The 16,275-nt window shown below is 46.3% G+C and overlaps 1 long non-coding RNA gene across 1 annotated transcript; it reads left to right on the top strand.

Annotated features, from left to right (window-relative positions):
• Positions 1 to 375: 375 nt before the first annotated feature.
• On the top strand, positions 376 to 15,372 carry LOC138998348 (uncharacterized). Its single transcript, XR_011469141.1, has 3 exons — positions 376 to 643; positions 11,625 to 11,748; positions 12,708 to 15,372. It is a non-coding gene; the product is annotated as an uncharacterized lncRNA (long non-coding RNA).
• Positions 15,373 to 16,275: the final 903 nt, after the last annotated feature.

Genomic DNA, 16,275 nt, shown 5'->3' with positions numbered 1-16,275 from the left:
CTGAGCTATATTATTTTAAAATTTCAAAAAAAGTACATGTATTTTTTATTGTTGATAGTATTACAAATGTCTCCCATTTCGCCCCTGTGTATATATTCTTTGGTGGATCTCTTGCATTCCTCCCCTCCCTCTTCACCTCGGAGATGCCTCAGCCTGTTCCATTTAGCCAGGCTTCTGGTCTCATCTTGTCCCTCCCCAGGCATCACTCCCTGCGTCACATCTTTATCCCCCAAGTCATTGGCTGGGATGCTACTATTCCCCTGGGCCGTGGAGAAAACTACATTACCCAGAAGGACATGCGCCGACGTGGGCGGAGCTAAAGCACATTTTGCGGTCTGTGCATCCGGTTAGGGCGGGACTTCCGCCTTCCTCCTCGCGGTGGTCATATTGTCCTCTCAGGTCTTTGTTCAAACTCACAGGCTTCAGGGCGCTGGTCGGGAGGAGGAGGAGGCCTGGGAGGCAGCGCGCCTGCCGTGCGGGGTGTGTCTGAGGCTCCTTGAGCCCAACAGCCCGAGATTGGGGTCCCCGTGCCTCCCGGACTCCTCTCTGCGCACAGCGTCCCCGCAGCCGGACGCCATTTCACCCTCCAGCCTTGGGGACCGGCCCCTCAGGTCCCGCCGCCCAGGTCCCCGCGCTCAGAATGGTGAGTCCCTCGTGGGTGACACATGGCTGAGGGGGGAAGAGGGGGAAAGGCCGCAGGGCCGCCTTGTGAGGACGTGATGGTGCGACTGCGCAGGGAGGACTCGGGACCCGGGCCTGTTGTGGGTGTAAACTTGCAGCCGTGGGCAAACTGCGGCCCGCGGGCCAGATCCGGCCGGTTTGAAATGAATAAAACTAAAAAAAAAGACCGTACCCTTTTATGTAATGATGTTTACTTTGAATTTATATTAGTTCACACACACACTCCATCCATGCTTTTGTCCCGGCCTCCGGTCCAGTTTAAGAACCCACTGTGGCCCTCGAGTCAAAAAGTTTGCCCGCCCCTTAAAGGCATCAAAGAGACGAGGTGTGGTTTACAGGAGGAGTTTTCCTTTCACTCTCAGGACGCTGGGGCCATAGATGGTTGTGAAAAGAAGAGACACATTTTCTGAGGCCGGATTCTAACTTTTCCTAACATTGCTCAGAGGAAGGACAGCCTGGAGGACAGAGGACAGCAGCTGTGGACAGGAAGGGGAAGTCCTGTCAATGATAAGGGAACTGGCAGGGTGAGCACTGAGGACTGAGCCCTGAGATAACACAGGCATCTGGAGGGCACCTGGCCTCGGGGCAGGGCAAGGGCACTGAGCAGGTGAGCCCATAGAGCCTGGTGGGTGCCAGGCTGACAACAGACCGTTTTCTTTCCACAAATTTTTCCAAATGCAGAATGAATTAGGTGCACGGGTTTGTGGAGCGTATTTCAGGGCCTCACCCCCTTGTGGCCTCTGAGATAGTGGAGTCCTGGGACTGTCAGCCGCTCTTGGAGCCCTTGGACCTGGGGACTTGGAACGGACACTCAACCCAGACTCCTAAAGCCAGGACTAGGGCTTCATGACGTGGACCTGGTTTGTGGCAACCAGTGTAATGAGTGCGAGGTCCTCCAGACACAGGGTCCAGAATGTGCAAAGGCTTGGAGTGAGGAGTGAGCTGAATCAGGAACCTGCAGTCATACTTTTTAAAGTACAACTATATTTTTATTGATATTAGATGTAGAAAGGAAGGGAGAGGGAGAGAAACAGGGATGAGCAAGAAGCAAGGATTGGTGGCCACCTGCACAACCCCTACTGTGGATCCAGGCCACGACCGAGGCATGTGACCTCACCAGTGCGTGGGTCTATGCACAACCAACTGAGACACATCAGCCAGGACTGTAGATCACTTTAATACAGGGAATCATGGTCAATTGGTCATGGTAGTAATAGCTCAGAAGTGACAGCGTGAACCTGAGGACTGGCTTTCTTTTACTTTTTTAAAAAATTTCTTTATTGATGAAGTTATTACATATGTGTCCTTATCCCCCCATTTACCCCCCACCCTCCCACTCATGCCTTCACCCCGCTATTGTCTGAGTCCATTGCTTAAGCTTATATGCATGCATACAAGTCCTTTGGTTGATCTCTCCCCCTTAACCCCACCCTCCCCTACTTTCCCCCTGAGGTTTGATGGTCTGATCGATGCTTCTCTGTCTCTGGATCTAAACTTTTTATTTTGATGTCGTCCCATTTGTATATTTTCTTTTTAGTTTCCATTGCCCTAGGAGCTGTATCGGTGAAGTTATTGCGTCGGCATAGGTCTGTTTTTGTTCCTCAGTTTATGTTGGTCATTATATTACATGAATGAGTGAGATCATGTGCTATTTATCTTTCTGTGACTGGCTTATTTCACTTTAGCACAATGCTCTCCAGTTCCATCCATGCTGTTGCAAATGGTAAGAATTCCTTCTCTTTTACCACAGCGTAGTATTCCATAGTGTAGATGTACCGCAGTTTTCTAATCCACTCATCTGCTGAGGGGCACTTAGGCTGTTTCCAAATTTTAGCTATGGTGAATTGTGCTGCTCTGAACAGAGGGGTGCATATATCCTTTCTGATTGGTGTTTCTAGCTTCTTGGGATATATTCCTAGAAGTGGGATCACTGGGTCAAATGGGAGTTCCATTATAGTTTTTTGGGGAGACTCCATACCGTTCTCCACAGTGGCTGCACCAGTCTGCATTCCCACCAGCAGTGCATGAGGGTTCCTTTTTCTCCGAATCCTCCTCAGCACTTGTTGTTTGTTGATTTATTGATGATAGCCATTCTGACAGGTGTGAGATGGTACCGCATTGTCGTTATGATTTGCATCTCTTGTATGATTAGTGACTTTGAGCATGTTTTCATATGTCTCTTGGCCTTCCTTCTGTCTTCTTTTGAAAAGTATCTATTTAAGTCCATTGCCCATTTTTTGGTTGGGTTGTTTATCTTCCTTTTGTTAAGTTGTATGAGTTCCCTGTTGATGTTGGAGATTAAACCCTTATCAGAGATAACATTGGCAATATGTTCTCCCATGCAGTGGGCTTTCTTATTGTTTTGTTGATGGTTTCTTTTGCTGTGCAGACACGCTTTTTTAAAAAATATATTTGATTGATTTTTCACAGAGAGGAATGGAGAGAGAGAACTAGAAACGTTGATGAGAAAGAAACATCGATCAGCTGCCTCCTGCACATCTCCCACTGGGGATGTGCCCGCAACCCAGGTACATGCCCTTGACCGGAATCGAACCTGGGACCTTTCAGTCCACAGGCCGACACTCTATCCACTGAGCCAAACCGGCTTCGGCTGTGCAGAAGCTTTTTATTTTGATGTAGTCCCATTTGTTTATTTTCACTTTCGTTTCCAATGCCCTAAGCACTGTATCAGTGAAGACATTGCTTCAGCATATGTCTGAGATTTTGTTGCCCGTGGATTCCTCTAGTAAAGTGATGGCGAACCTTTTGAGCTCGGCGTGTCAGCATTTCGAAAAACCCTAACTTAACTCTGGTGCCGTGTCACATATAGAAATTTTTTGATATTTGCAACCATAGTAAAACAAAGACTTATATTTTTGATATTTATTTTATATATTTAAATGCCATTTAACAAAGAAAAATCAACTGAAAAAGTGAGTTCGCGTGTCCCCTCTGACACGCGTGTCATAGGTTCGCCATCACTGCTCTAGTATTTTTATGTTTTCCTGTTTTATGTTTAAGTTCTTTATCCATTTTGAGTTTATTTTTGTGCATGGTGTAAGTTGGTGGTCTAGTTTCATTTTTTTTTGCATGTATCTGTCCAATTTTCCCAACACCATTTATTGAAGAGACTGTCTTGACTCCATTGTATGTTCTTGCCTCTTTTGTCAAACATTAATTGAGCATAGTGGTTTGGGTCGATTTCTGGGTTCTCTATTCTATTCCATTGATCTATATGTCTGTTCTTGAGCCAGTACCAGGCTGTTTTGAATACAGTGGCTTTTTAATACAGCTTGATATCTGGTATTGAGATCCCACCTACTTTGATCTTCTTTCTCAGGATTTCTGCAGCTATTCGGGGTCTTTTTTTATTCCAGTTGAATTTTTTTGAATGTTTGTTCTAGATCTGTGAAGTATGCCGTTGGTATTTCAATGGGAAGTGCATTGAATCTATAGATTGCTTTGGGTAGTATGGACATTTTAATGATGTTGATTCTGACAATCCATGAGCAGAGTCTGTTCTTCCGTCTGGTTATGTCTTCTTCTATCTCTTTTTTCAGTTCCCTATAGATTTCCATGTATAGGTCTTTTACCTCCTTAGTTAAGTTTATTCCTAGGTATCTTAATTATTTTTGGTGCGATGGTCAACGGGATTGCTTTTTTAGTCTCTTTTTCTGTAAGTTCACTATTGGTGTATAGAAATTCCATACATTTCTTGGTGTTAATTTTGTATCCTGCTACCTTGCCAAATTCATTTATTAAGTCTAATAATTTTTTGATGGAGTCTTTAGGATTTTCTCTGTACAGTATCATGTCATTTACAAATATGGACAGTTTTACGTCTTCTTTTCCAATTTGTATGCCTTTTATTCCTTCTTCTTGTGTGATTGCAATGGCTAGTACTTCCAGTCGAGTAGGAGTGGTGAGAGTGGGCATCCTTGTCTGGTTCCTGTTCTTAGGGAAAATAGTTTTAGTTTTTGCCCATTGAGTATGATGTTGGCTGTGGGTTTGTTATATGTGGCTTTTATTATGTTGAGATATGATCTTTTATTCCCACCTTGCTGAGTGTTTTTATCAAGAAAGGGTGTTAGATTTTGTCAAATGCTTTTCCTGCATTAATTGATATGACTATGTGATTTTTATGTGTCGGTTTTTTAATGTGATGTATCACGTTTATTGATTTGCGGTTGTTGTACCATCTTTGCATCCCCAGGATAAATCCTACTTGGTCATGGTGTATGATCTTTCTGATGTACTGCTGGATCCAATTTGCTAGAATTTTATTGAGGATGTTGGCATCTGTTCATGAAGGATATTGGCCTGTAATTCTTTTTATTGTGTTGTCTTTATCTGGTTTTGGTATTAGGGTGATGCTGGCTTCATAGAATGAGCTTGAAAGTGTTCCTTCCTCTTGACTTTTTTGGAATAGTATGAGGAACATAGGTTTTAGTTCTTCATTGAATGTTTGGTAAATCTCCCCTGTGAAGCCGTCTGGCCCCGGGCTTTTGTTTGCTGGAAGCTTTTTGATGACTGCTTCAATTTCTTGTATAGTTATTGGCCTATTGTGATTTTTAGATTCTTCCTGATTGAGTATTGGAATGTTGTATTTTTCTAGGAATATGTCCATTTCCTCTAGGTTGTCTAGTTTGTTGGAATAGAGTTGTTCATAGTATTTTTTAGCAATCCTTTGTATTTCTGTGGGGTCTGATGTAATTTTGCCTCTTTTCATTTCTGATTTTCTTTATTTGGGTCCTCTCTCTTTGCTTCTTGTTGAGCCTCTCTAGAGGTTCCTCAATCTTGTTTATCCTTTTAAAGAACCAGCTCTCGGTTTCAATGATCTTTTGAATTGTTTTTTTGGTTTCCATGTCATTGATTTCTGCTCTGATCTTTATTATGTCCTTCCGTCTGCTCACTCTGGGCTTTTCTTGTTGCTCTTCTTCTAATTCTTTAAGTGGTAGAGTAGATGATTTACTACCAATTTTCTTGTTTTTTGAGGTAGCCTGTAGAGCTATAAACTTCCCTCTCAGGACTACTTTCATTGTTCCTCATAGATTTTGGATTGTTGTGTTTTTATTATCATTAGTTTCCGTGATGCTTTTAATTTCTTCTTTGATCTCTTTGGTAACCCAGTCATTGTTTAATAGCATGCTATTCAGCTTCCAAGTGTTTGAATTTTTTGGATTGTTTTTATTGTAGTTTATTTCTAACTAGAGGCCCGGTGCACAAAAATTTGTGCACTGGGGAGGGGGGTGTCCCTCAGCCCCACTTGTGCCCTCTCTCAGTCTAGGACCCCTCAGGAGATAACGACCTGCTGGCTTAGGCCCATTCCTGCGTGGCAGAGGGCAGGCACATTCCCTAGGTGCCTGCCCCGCAGCTCCTGGTCGGGCTCAGAGCAGGGCCGATTGGGGAGTTGGGGCACCGCCCCCTGTCATGCACAGAGCAGGGCAGATCAGGAGGTTGCGATGCCACCCTCAGTCATGCTCAGGGTAGGGCCGATTGGGGGGTTGGGGTGCCGCCCCCTGTCACACTCAAGGCAGGGTCGATAGGGAGGTTGCGGCACCACCCCCGTCACGCACAGAGCAGGGCGGATCAGGGGGTTGGGTCGCTGCCCCCGTCACGGACAGAGCAGGGCCTATTAGGGGGTTGGGAGCTCCCCCCTGTCACGCACAGAGCAGGGCCGATCAGGAGGTTGCGATGCCACCCTCAGTCACGCTCAGGGTAAGGCCGATTGGGGGGTTGGGGCGCCGCCCCCTCTCACCCACAGAGCAGGGCCAATCAGGGGGTTGGGGCACTCCCCCCTGTCACACTCAGGGCCGGGCTGATGGGGAGGTTGTGGCTCCACCGCGTCACACACAGATCAGGGCCCATGGGGGGGTTGGGGCGCCACACCCTGTCACACACAGTGCAGGGCCCATCAAGGGGTTGGGGAGCTTCCCCTTATCAGGCACAGAGCAGGGCCGATCAGGGGGTTGGGGCGCCTTCCCCTGTCACAAACAGAGCAGGGCGGATAGGGAGGTTGTGGCGCCGCCCCCTGTCACACACAGAGCCACAGAGCCACAGAGCGATCAGGTGGTTTGGGCGCTGCCCCCTGTCACGCTGCTCCATGGGCCGGGAGGCCTTGTGGCTCCAGTGATCCCAGTGCTAAGAGGCCTCGCTGCTCCGCTGATCCCGGTGCTAGGAGGACTCGCGGCTCCACTGATCCCAGTGCTGGGAGGCATATTACCCTTTTACTATATAGGATAGAGGCCTGGTGCTCGGGTGGGGGCCTGCTGGTTTGCCCTGAAGGGTGTCCTGGATCAGGGTGGGGGTTCCGCTTGGGTCGCTGGCCAGCCTGGATGAGGGGATGATGGCTGTTTGCAACTGGTCACACCCCCTTCAGGGTGGGGGTCCCCACTGGGGTGCCTGGCCAGCCTGGGTGAGGGGATGATGGCTGTTTGCAGCTGGTCACACCCCCTTTAGTGTGGGGGTCCCCACTGGGGTGCCTGGCCAGTCTGGGTGAGGGGCTGAGGGCCGTTTTCAGGCTGGCGGGTGACTGAAGTTCCCAACCTCTCCTTTTTTCCTTTTTTTTTTATTATTTATTCTGGGATTTATTTACCTTCTATGGCTGTCACTGGAGCTGAGAGCCGGCTTTAGCTGTGAGACCTCGGCTGCTGAAAGCAGGTTTCTGGGCTTTGTTTACCTTCTGTATTTGAAACTTTGTTGCGACTCCAGCTCTGAGATCCCGACTGGCTGAAAGCAGGTATCTCGGGTTTTGTTTAGCTTCTATATTTGTAGCAATGTTTCTTAGAGAGCAGCTCAGAGTCCAGCAGCAGCAGGCGGGGAAGCTTGGCTTCCGCCATCACTGGAGCAAGCAAGCCTCCTGTTCGCGTCAGGTGCCTGGCTGCCGGCTGCCATCTTGGTTGGCAGTTAATTTGCATATCGCCCTGATTAGCCAATGGGAAAGGCAGCGAAGTTATGGCTAATTACCATGTTTCTCTTTTATTAGATAGGATGTTATGCCATTGTGGTCTGAGAAGATGCTTGATATGATTTCAATCTTCAATTTGAGGAAACTTTGCTTGTGACCCAATATGTGGTCTATTTTTTAAAATGTCCCATGTGTACTTAGAAGAACATAAATTCCATGGCATTGGGGTGAAATGTTCTGAAGATGTCAATTAAGTCCATCTGATCTAGTGAGTCATTTAGGATTGCTGTTTCTTTGCTGATTTTTTTGTCTAGAGCATTGATCCAGTGATGTCAGTGGTGTATTAAAGTCCCCTACTATGATTGTATTGTTGTCGATCTCTCCTTTGATATCTTCCAGGAGTTTTTTTTAATGTATTTGGTGCTCCTGCATTGGGTGCATATATTTTTATCAGGGTTGTCTCCTCTTGTTATATCGTTCCCATTAATATTATGAAGTGGCCATCTTTATCTGTTGTTATGTCCCTTATTTTGAGGTCTATTTTGTCAGATGTAAATATTGCTACCCTGGTTTTTTTTTTTCATTTCTATTTTCCTGAAAGATATTTTTCCATCCCTTCACTTTCAGTCTGTGTGAATCCCTAGTTCTGAGGTGTGTCTCATGTAGACAGCATATATATCGGTCATGTTCTTTTTATCCATTCAGCTGCTCGATGTCTTTTGATTGGAGCATTTAGTTCGTTTATGTTTAAAGTTACTGATAGTTATTTGTAGCCAGTTTTATTTTTTGTACCTGTGTTCTTTCTTCCCTTGTTATTTCTTCTTTTTACACCATTCCCTTTAGCATTTCTTGCATTGCTGGCTTGGTAGTGATAAATTCCCTTAGCTTTCTTTTGTATGTGAAGATCCTTATTTCCCCTTCAATTTTCAATGATAGCCTTGCTGGAGAGAGTATTCTTGGATTTAGTCCCTTTCTTTGTATCACTTTGTAAATTTCCTTCCATTCTTTTCTGGCCTGATGTGTTTCTGTTGGGAAGTCATTTGATAATCTAATGGTTTAGAGCCCTTGTACGTAACTTTCTGTTTCTCTCTTGCATCCTTTATGATTCTGTCTTTGTCCTGAACATTTGCCATGGTAATTATGATGTGTCTTGGTGTGGGTCTTTTCGGGTTCATCTTGTTTGGGACTCTGTGCTTGCATGACTATTTTCTTTTCCACATCAGGGAAGTTTTCTTTTTTTTTCTAAATATATTTCATTGATTTTTTACAGACAGGAAGGGAGAGGGATAGAGAGTTAGAAAAATCGATCAGATGCCTCCTGTGCACCCCCTACTGGAGATATACCTGCAAACAAGGTACATGCCCTTCACCGGAATAGAATCCGGGACTCTTCAGTCCACAGGCGGAAGCTCTAGCCACTGAGCCAAACTGGTCAGGGCCAGGGAAGTTTTCTGACATTATTTCTTCAAATGGGTTTTCTAACCATTGTTCCTCTTCCTGTTGTTCTGGCACCCCTGTTATTTGTATGTTGATCGTTTCATGTTGTCCCATAGCTCCCTTAGGTTCTCCTGCTGTCTTTTAATTTTTTTTTCCAATTTCAGTTCAGTTTGGTTGTATTCTGCTTCCCTGTCTTCCAATTCACTAATTTGGTCTTCCACTTCTCCTACTCTACTGCTGAAACATTACATGGTATTTTTTATTGCAGCTATGTCATTCTTTATTTCTTCTTGATTCTTACATAAGTTATTTCTTTTTTTCATCCATCCTCTTTATGAACTGTATGACGCTTATTCTGAATTCTTTTTCTGAACATATTGCATGCCTCTGTTCTACTTAGCTGCTTATCTGGTGATGCCTCCTTTTCTTTCCTTTGGGGGTTTCTTTGTGTACCCATTTTTTATCTCACCGACAGATCTAGATACGGATTCTTGCAGGCCCTGTTCCTTGGGTGGCAGTGGCTCCTCGGGCTGCATTTGCCCACTGGGCCTTCACAGCAGCAACTGCTTCTCAGTTGGCAGTGGCTCCTATAATGGGTGCTGTTCGCAGCAGTGGTGGCTCCTCTGGCGGGTGGGGGAGGGCTGCTCGCACAGCTGCTGCTCCTCAGACTGGGGTGGGCTGCTCAAGAGGCTGCTGCTTCTCGGATGGGGGCAGGCTGCGCATGCTACTGCTCCTCAGACGGTGGCGGGCTACTTGCGTGGCTGTTGTTCCTTGGACGGGGGTGGACTGCTCACGTAGCTGCTACTCCTTTGATGGGGGCTGGCTGCGCGTGGCTGCCGCTCCTCGGACTGGGCAAAGATTTCTTTATATACCCGGTGAAATTTAGAGGTAATTGTGATGATCCAGATATTTAAGGGTTACAGTGACAATATCTTGTTAGGAGTCCTCTTATCAGATGTCTGGATAGCCACGACTCCTTTAGCACCCAGCTGGCGGGAGGCTCCCTGGTGCCCAGCAACCGCTGCACACTATGGGCGAGGCCAGAGGGTAGAATGCTTGCTGGCCTAGCAATAGCCTCACGTTCTGCACCAGGACTGGCTTTCATGCTGTGGCCACTGTGGGAGGTGGTTGTCATAAGGACAGAAGTTGTCATGTAGAGTCTGGTGGAGAAATAATCATTTTGCAGTGGCAAATACCTTCAAAAGATGAGTGGACCTGAGATTAATTGGAGGCCGAAGAGTAATTCAAATAACAAGAGTCTAGGGTTGGTACATACACGTTTTCTAAACTCTCACCAGGATGTTGTTGTGACCCTCAGTGTGGCCTGGCTGTGGGGAGTTGAAGTTCGTTTTGTGGATTAGCTTAGAGCAGTGATGGCGAACCTTTTGAGCTTGGCGTGTCAGCATTTGGAAAAACCCTAACTTAACTCTGGTTGCCGTGTCACATATAGGAATTTTTTGATATTTGCAACCATAGTAAAACAAAGATTTATATTTTTGATATTTATTTTATAGATTTAAATGCCATTTAGCAAAGTAAAATCAACCAAAAAATGAGTTCATGTGTCACCTCAGACATGCGTGTCATAGGTTCGCCATCACTGGGTTAGAGGCTTGAGTGAGACTCACTGGGCATGGTGCAGAGGGCCATCGGGGCTGGGACTTGAGTGAAGGTTAAGTGAGGGATGTTGGCTGTGACTAGTGAAGGGACATCAAGTGCAGCATAACAGGAGATGGGCTATGGATATCTGAGATCTGATTGTTGTTCTTAATAGTTGGGGTTGAAGGAAAAAAAAAAGCAGTCATGGAGAGAGACTTACATAGCACCACTCAAGGCTGCCACTATGAGTGTGGACTATCAGAAACTGGGCAGTACTTGATCCTGATTCAGTTTGGCAACCGTCCTCTGGACCACACATGCTGAGTAATAAGTAAAGGCCGGGAGATGAGTATGGGGGCAGGAGCTGTGGAAGTGCAGGTGTGAGAGAGGTGTGGTAGATGGAGATATGTGCACTTGGAGAGGGAATGTGAATTCATGGCCACAGCACCATGACATTGACATAAGAGTGAATGAAGGAAGAGTCCATTTCTGGTGGTGCCTGGATGGAACAGTAAGGTGAATTTTAGGGTAATTGCCTGTAAAGAGGAGTGTGTGGGTGCTATATTCTAGGTTAAGAGCTTAGGTGCCATTTAACTAACCACCTGCTTTTTGTTGTTGGGAGTGACACACTGGTTGATGGGAATGAGATAGCATTCATCAGTGTTACCCAGGCTTATAAATCTCCACTGGCATGGGTAAGGGTGAAGGGTAAGAGAGAAATAGATTATGGAGGGAGGGACCTATATTTTTGGAAAAGAGGTGATTAGGAAATAATATATCCACGCCACGAGAATTTGCACTACCTTTGAAGTTGTGCGTCTGGGAAAGAAGCTGTGTGAGAGAAGTGTTGTTCAATAAGAAGACAGTGGCTTTCGTGGGATGAAGGCCTGGTATTTTCTCGGATGTGAAGCGTGCAAAGAGCACATGGGTGGGGAATATGACAGACTTATAATCTTAGGAGTGATTCTGATCATGGGCTGTACCGTCCCAATTATGACAGGATGTGAACTTTGAGGACGTGGCCATTGCCTTCTCTAAAGTGGAGTGGGTGATCCTGGATGATGCTCAGAGACTTCTGTACTACGATGTGATGCTGGAAGTGTTTGCCCTTGTATCATCTGTAGGTAAGACCTTCACATTCTCCCAGTGTCCTGAGGTGATGTCCTCTCTTTCTTTACACCTCAGGCGTAGCTTTCTCTCTCCCACAGCCAGAACATGGCCTCTGCTAATGTCCCCCTCTGTCCTGTCAAATGTGCTGTGGCTGCCAGGGATGAGCTGGATGGGGAGCCCTGAGTAAAGGACTCCAGGAACATCCCTAACACCCGTAACCTCAAAAAGTACATGAAGTGTCAGGGAGTCAAGAGCCTAGCAGTGAGTTTAATGGGTCCCAGCTTGCACTTTCTCTTCATGGGAAGCTGACAGTGTCCACATGCATGGCTTCTACTTCTGCCCTCTTTCTCTTGGTACACGTTCTTGTGCCACATTATGGTCTTTACCTACATAAACCATGGGCTGTTTTGGTAAGGCCCCCATTCAAATGTATGTAATATTCTCTTCCCTGAATACTATAGCAAGCTGTTTAGCTCTGGCCCAGTGCAGACTACTGACTTCTTCATCACCTGTTCATCTGCATTGGTGCCTCTGCAGTAATCTGCAACGTTGACTTGTACATGTGATATGTGCATAGATGTGCTAATTAATTAGTCCTTGAAACCAGCTACTCCTTTATTGAATTTTACTTGGAGTAAGACCTAAACAACTTCTTCCACAGCTCCCCCCCACCCCCCATCCCCGGTAAACAATACGTGCAGAATGCTGTTAGTTGAAGGATGAGCTGGAGATCCATATTCTCATCCATGTGGTGCTTGCCATGTTTGTGTCATATTTCTGGTGAGGCCTCCCTGTTTTGTGATCTTCATTAGCACAGAAAGTCACAAGAGCCTCTTATTAATCCTTCCTGCACATCTCTTATTTTCAGACAATTGCATGGAACCAACGTGTGATGTGTAACACACTCTTGCAATGGGACTTCCCCCTGCCACCAGATTCAACATTCATTTCCTCACCATTTCTCACTTTTCAGGTTGTTGGCATAAAATGGAAGATGAGGAGGCCTGTTCTGATCAGCGAGTATGTATACAAGGCAAGTCACAGGTCAGGACTTCTAAGACAGCTCCAGTCACCCATAAGAACCATCTCTGTAAGCAGTGTTTCTCTCTGTTACAACATATTTTGCACCCGACTGGGTCACATGCAGCATACTTTGAGCAGAAAGCCTTCTGTAGCGACTCATGTGTTGGAGAATTCTGTTTCAGTGTAAACCCTCACCAGCAACAAAAGAATGAATGTGGAGAGGGGCACTGGAAAGAAGCTATGGACAGGGCCTCTTTTGTGAGCAGGTGCAGCTTCTCCTTCCCTTCGGTGCCTTCAACCAGCAGGGAGGTTGGGGAAGACTTGCAATCCAACTCAGAGCTTCCCCAGCACCAGGCCACTCTCAACACTGAGGAGCTACACTGTGGCAGTGAGATTTCACAGGAATTTCTCCGTGGAAAAAGTCATCACCGGTGGGATGAATGTGGAAACGCTGCCAGCCACAACCTGAAAGTTGTTCAGTGTCAGGGTGTGTGTTCTGGAGAACTGATTTATGAGTGTAACAGGTATAGGAAAGTGTTTAGACGAAACTTTAATATCATTCGACACAAGGGAGTTCACACTGGAGAAAAGCAGTATCAGTGTAATGAATGTGGGAAGTTCTTCAGAAAAAGACCTGCACTCGTTAGACACCAGAGAGTTCACACTGGAGAGAAGACATATGTGTGCAAACATTGTGGGAAGTCTTTCAGTTACAACTGTAACCTCAAAAGACACAACAGAGTTCACACAGGAGAAAAGCCATATAAGTGCAGTGAATGTGGGATATCCTTTCGTCAGGAGACCCACCTCAAGGAACACCTCAGAGTTCACACTGGACAAAAACCGTATGAGTGCAGACATTGTGGGAAATCCTTTCGTTCCAAGTCTAACCTCAATCAACACAACAGAGTTCACACAGGAGAAAAGCCATATAAGTGCAGTGAATGTGGGATGTCCTTTCCTACAAGGACTCAGATCACTAGTCACCTCAGAGTTCACACCAGAGAGAAACCATATGAGTGCAGACATTGTGGGAAATCCTTTCGTTCCAAGTCTAACCTCAAACAACACAACAGCGTTCACACAGGAGAAAAGCCATATAAGTGCAGAGAATGTGGGATGTCCTTTCGTAGAAGGGCTCACCTCACTCTACACCTCAGAGTTCACAGTTGGGAGAAGCCATATGAGTGCAGAGAATGTGGGATGTCCTTTCGTACAAGGGCTCAGCTCACTACACACCTCAGAGTTCACACTGGAGAGAAGCCACATGAGTGTAGAGAATGTGGGATGTCCTTCCGTTCCAAGTCTAACCTCAAACAACACAACAGCATTCACACAGGAGAAGAGCCATATAAGTGCAGAGAATGTGGGATATCCTTTCGTACAAGGACTCAGCTCACTAGACACCTCAGAGTTCACACCAAAGAGAAGCCTCATGAGTGTAGAGAATGTGGGAAGTCCTTTCGTACAAGGGCTCACCTCACTGTACACTTCAGAGTTCACACTGGACAGAAACCATATGAGTGCAGACATTGTGGGAAATCCTTCCGTTACAGGTCTAACCTCAGACAACACAACAGCGTTCACACAGGAGAAAAGCCATATAAGTGCAGAGAATGTGGGATGTCCTTTTGTATATGGGATCAACTCACTAAACACCTCAGAGTTCACACTGGAGAGAAGCCATATGAGTGTAGAGAATGTGGGAGGTCCTTTCGTACAAGGGCTCACCTCACTAGACACCTCAGAGTTCACACTGGAGAGAAGCCACATGAGTGTACTGAATGTGGGAAGTCTTTTAGCCAAAAATCCAGCCTTAATAAACATCTGAGAGTTCACACTGGAGAGAAGTGTTAAATGTGCAGGGAATGTTTCCTTTTATTCACTTAGAATAACAACAATGAAGGAGACTCTTTGCGACCTATTTTCCTGAATTTAAACCCCTTTTAATGGGACATCCACTCTTCTAGATTCCTCATGTTTCCAGTACAGGTGAAGCTTAAACGAGGTGCATTGCACTTTGTAACATGCCCAGGTCTTCTACCCGATTGATCTGTGGCTGAAGAGATTTCCCCTCTACCACCTGGCTCGCCTGAAGAGTGTGTATCAGTCCCAACCACTGCGTGCTCAGGGGAAATGTATTCTGTGTTGTCACTTGTGCTTGAGAACATTAGGAACCCTCCGCTCCTGACAGGATCTTCATTTGTCTCCGAGGAGGTAATGCACCTGGCCCAGGGTTCATACAGGGCACCTTCCTCAGCTAAGAAGTGCGGCCTCTGTCCGGGACATGTGGTTCTCACATTATGCTGTGTTGAATTGTTTCAAATTCTGATTCACCAACCTGCAAACCGCCTTGTCCTGTTTTCTGGTTTGTGATCTTTAGTAAAGGTATTTTTTCTTTAGTACCTTTAATTTTCTTGGTTATATTCACCCCCAGGGATGATTTTCAAGCACTATTGTGGTCTACGTTGTATAATTGACAGATATTGTGTGGATCCCAACGTTTCTGTGCTTTAGGAGGGACAGCATAGTGCCAGGAAGTCACTCTTTGACCAATATTGGCTTTTAGTGCACTGCTGCCCACGGCCTTGAAATAAAGACTGCGTGACTTTGTGGTTCTTGTTTGCAGGTTTGATCCTGGCCCCTATGGAGCTTTGTAGGAGGCATCTAATTTTTCCTCCTCTCTCACATTGATGTCTCTCCCAGTCTTTCCCTTCCTCTCCCCCTTCCCTTGAATTCTGTCTGAAAATCAATGAAAAAATATCCTCAGGTGAGGATTACCATAAAATCCAAACATTCACCCTGGTGCCCTGAGATGGGGCCTCTGCCGGCACAACCCACCTTTGCTCACTCCTGCATTTACCTGGGATGTTCCCACTGCAGGTGGGCTCACTGTGCCCTTCCCAGTGTTTGGCAGAGAGGCAAGGCCCTGGGAGGGATTGGGGTTCTGTGTGTGCCTGAGATGTACTGGCCAGGGCTCTTCTGTCTCCATCCAGAGGACTCTCCAGCCTGCTCCTCCCCACCCGCCAGGCACCTGGCCTGCTGCAAATGAACCTACTTCTGTATCTGGGAGAAGCCCCCTGATGCTATGGGCCCTGAAATCAGTTCACCTTTAGAAAATCCTGCCTCCCGCCAACCCATTCACACCCCTGAGACCCACTGGGTCTCCCTTACCCCTTCACCCAGCCGTCCTGGAGGTAGCGTGTATTCTCCAGGATATGGTTTTGTTTATTTTCTATGGTGGGAACATTCTGTAATACAAGCATTAACAGAAGGAGAGGATTGGTCTCAATACAATTCCACATTTGGAGGATGATTTGTGGTTGGTGTGCCCCCGCCCCCTAAGTTTTGCCTGTGCATGGAAGACCTGAAATGAAGGCATAGTTCCTGGATTCTGGGGAATAGTGTGCTGCTGGGGGGTGCAGTTGAGGGGGCAGAGAGTTTGGGTGCCTGTGAACGTGTTCCTGCCAGCTCATGGTCCAGGTTCCTTGAGCGGGTGGGGTGAGGGAAGGCTGTAG

This window comes from Myotis yumanensis, unplaced genomic scaffold (assembly GCF_028538775.1).
Source record: "Myotis yumanensis isolate MYYU_CA2020_CCGP unplaced genomic scaffold, mMyoYum1.0.hap1 SCAF_20, whole genome shotgun sequence".
Lineage (NCBI taxonomy): Eukaryota > Metazoa > Chordata > Mammalia > Chiroptera > Vespertilionidae > Myotis > Myotis yumanensis.
Note: the sequence above shows the minus strand (reverse complement) of the source record. Positions and strands in the feature narration are given on the sequence as shown.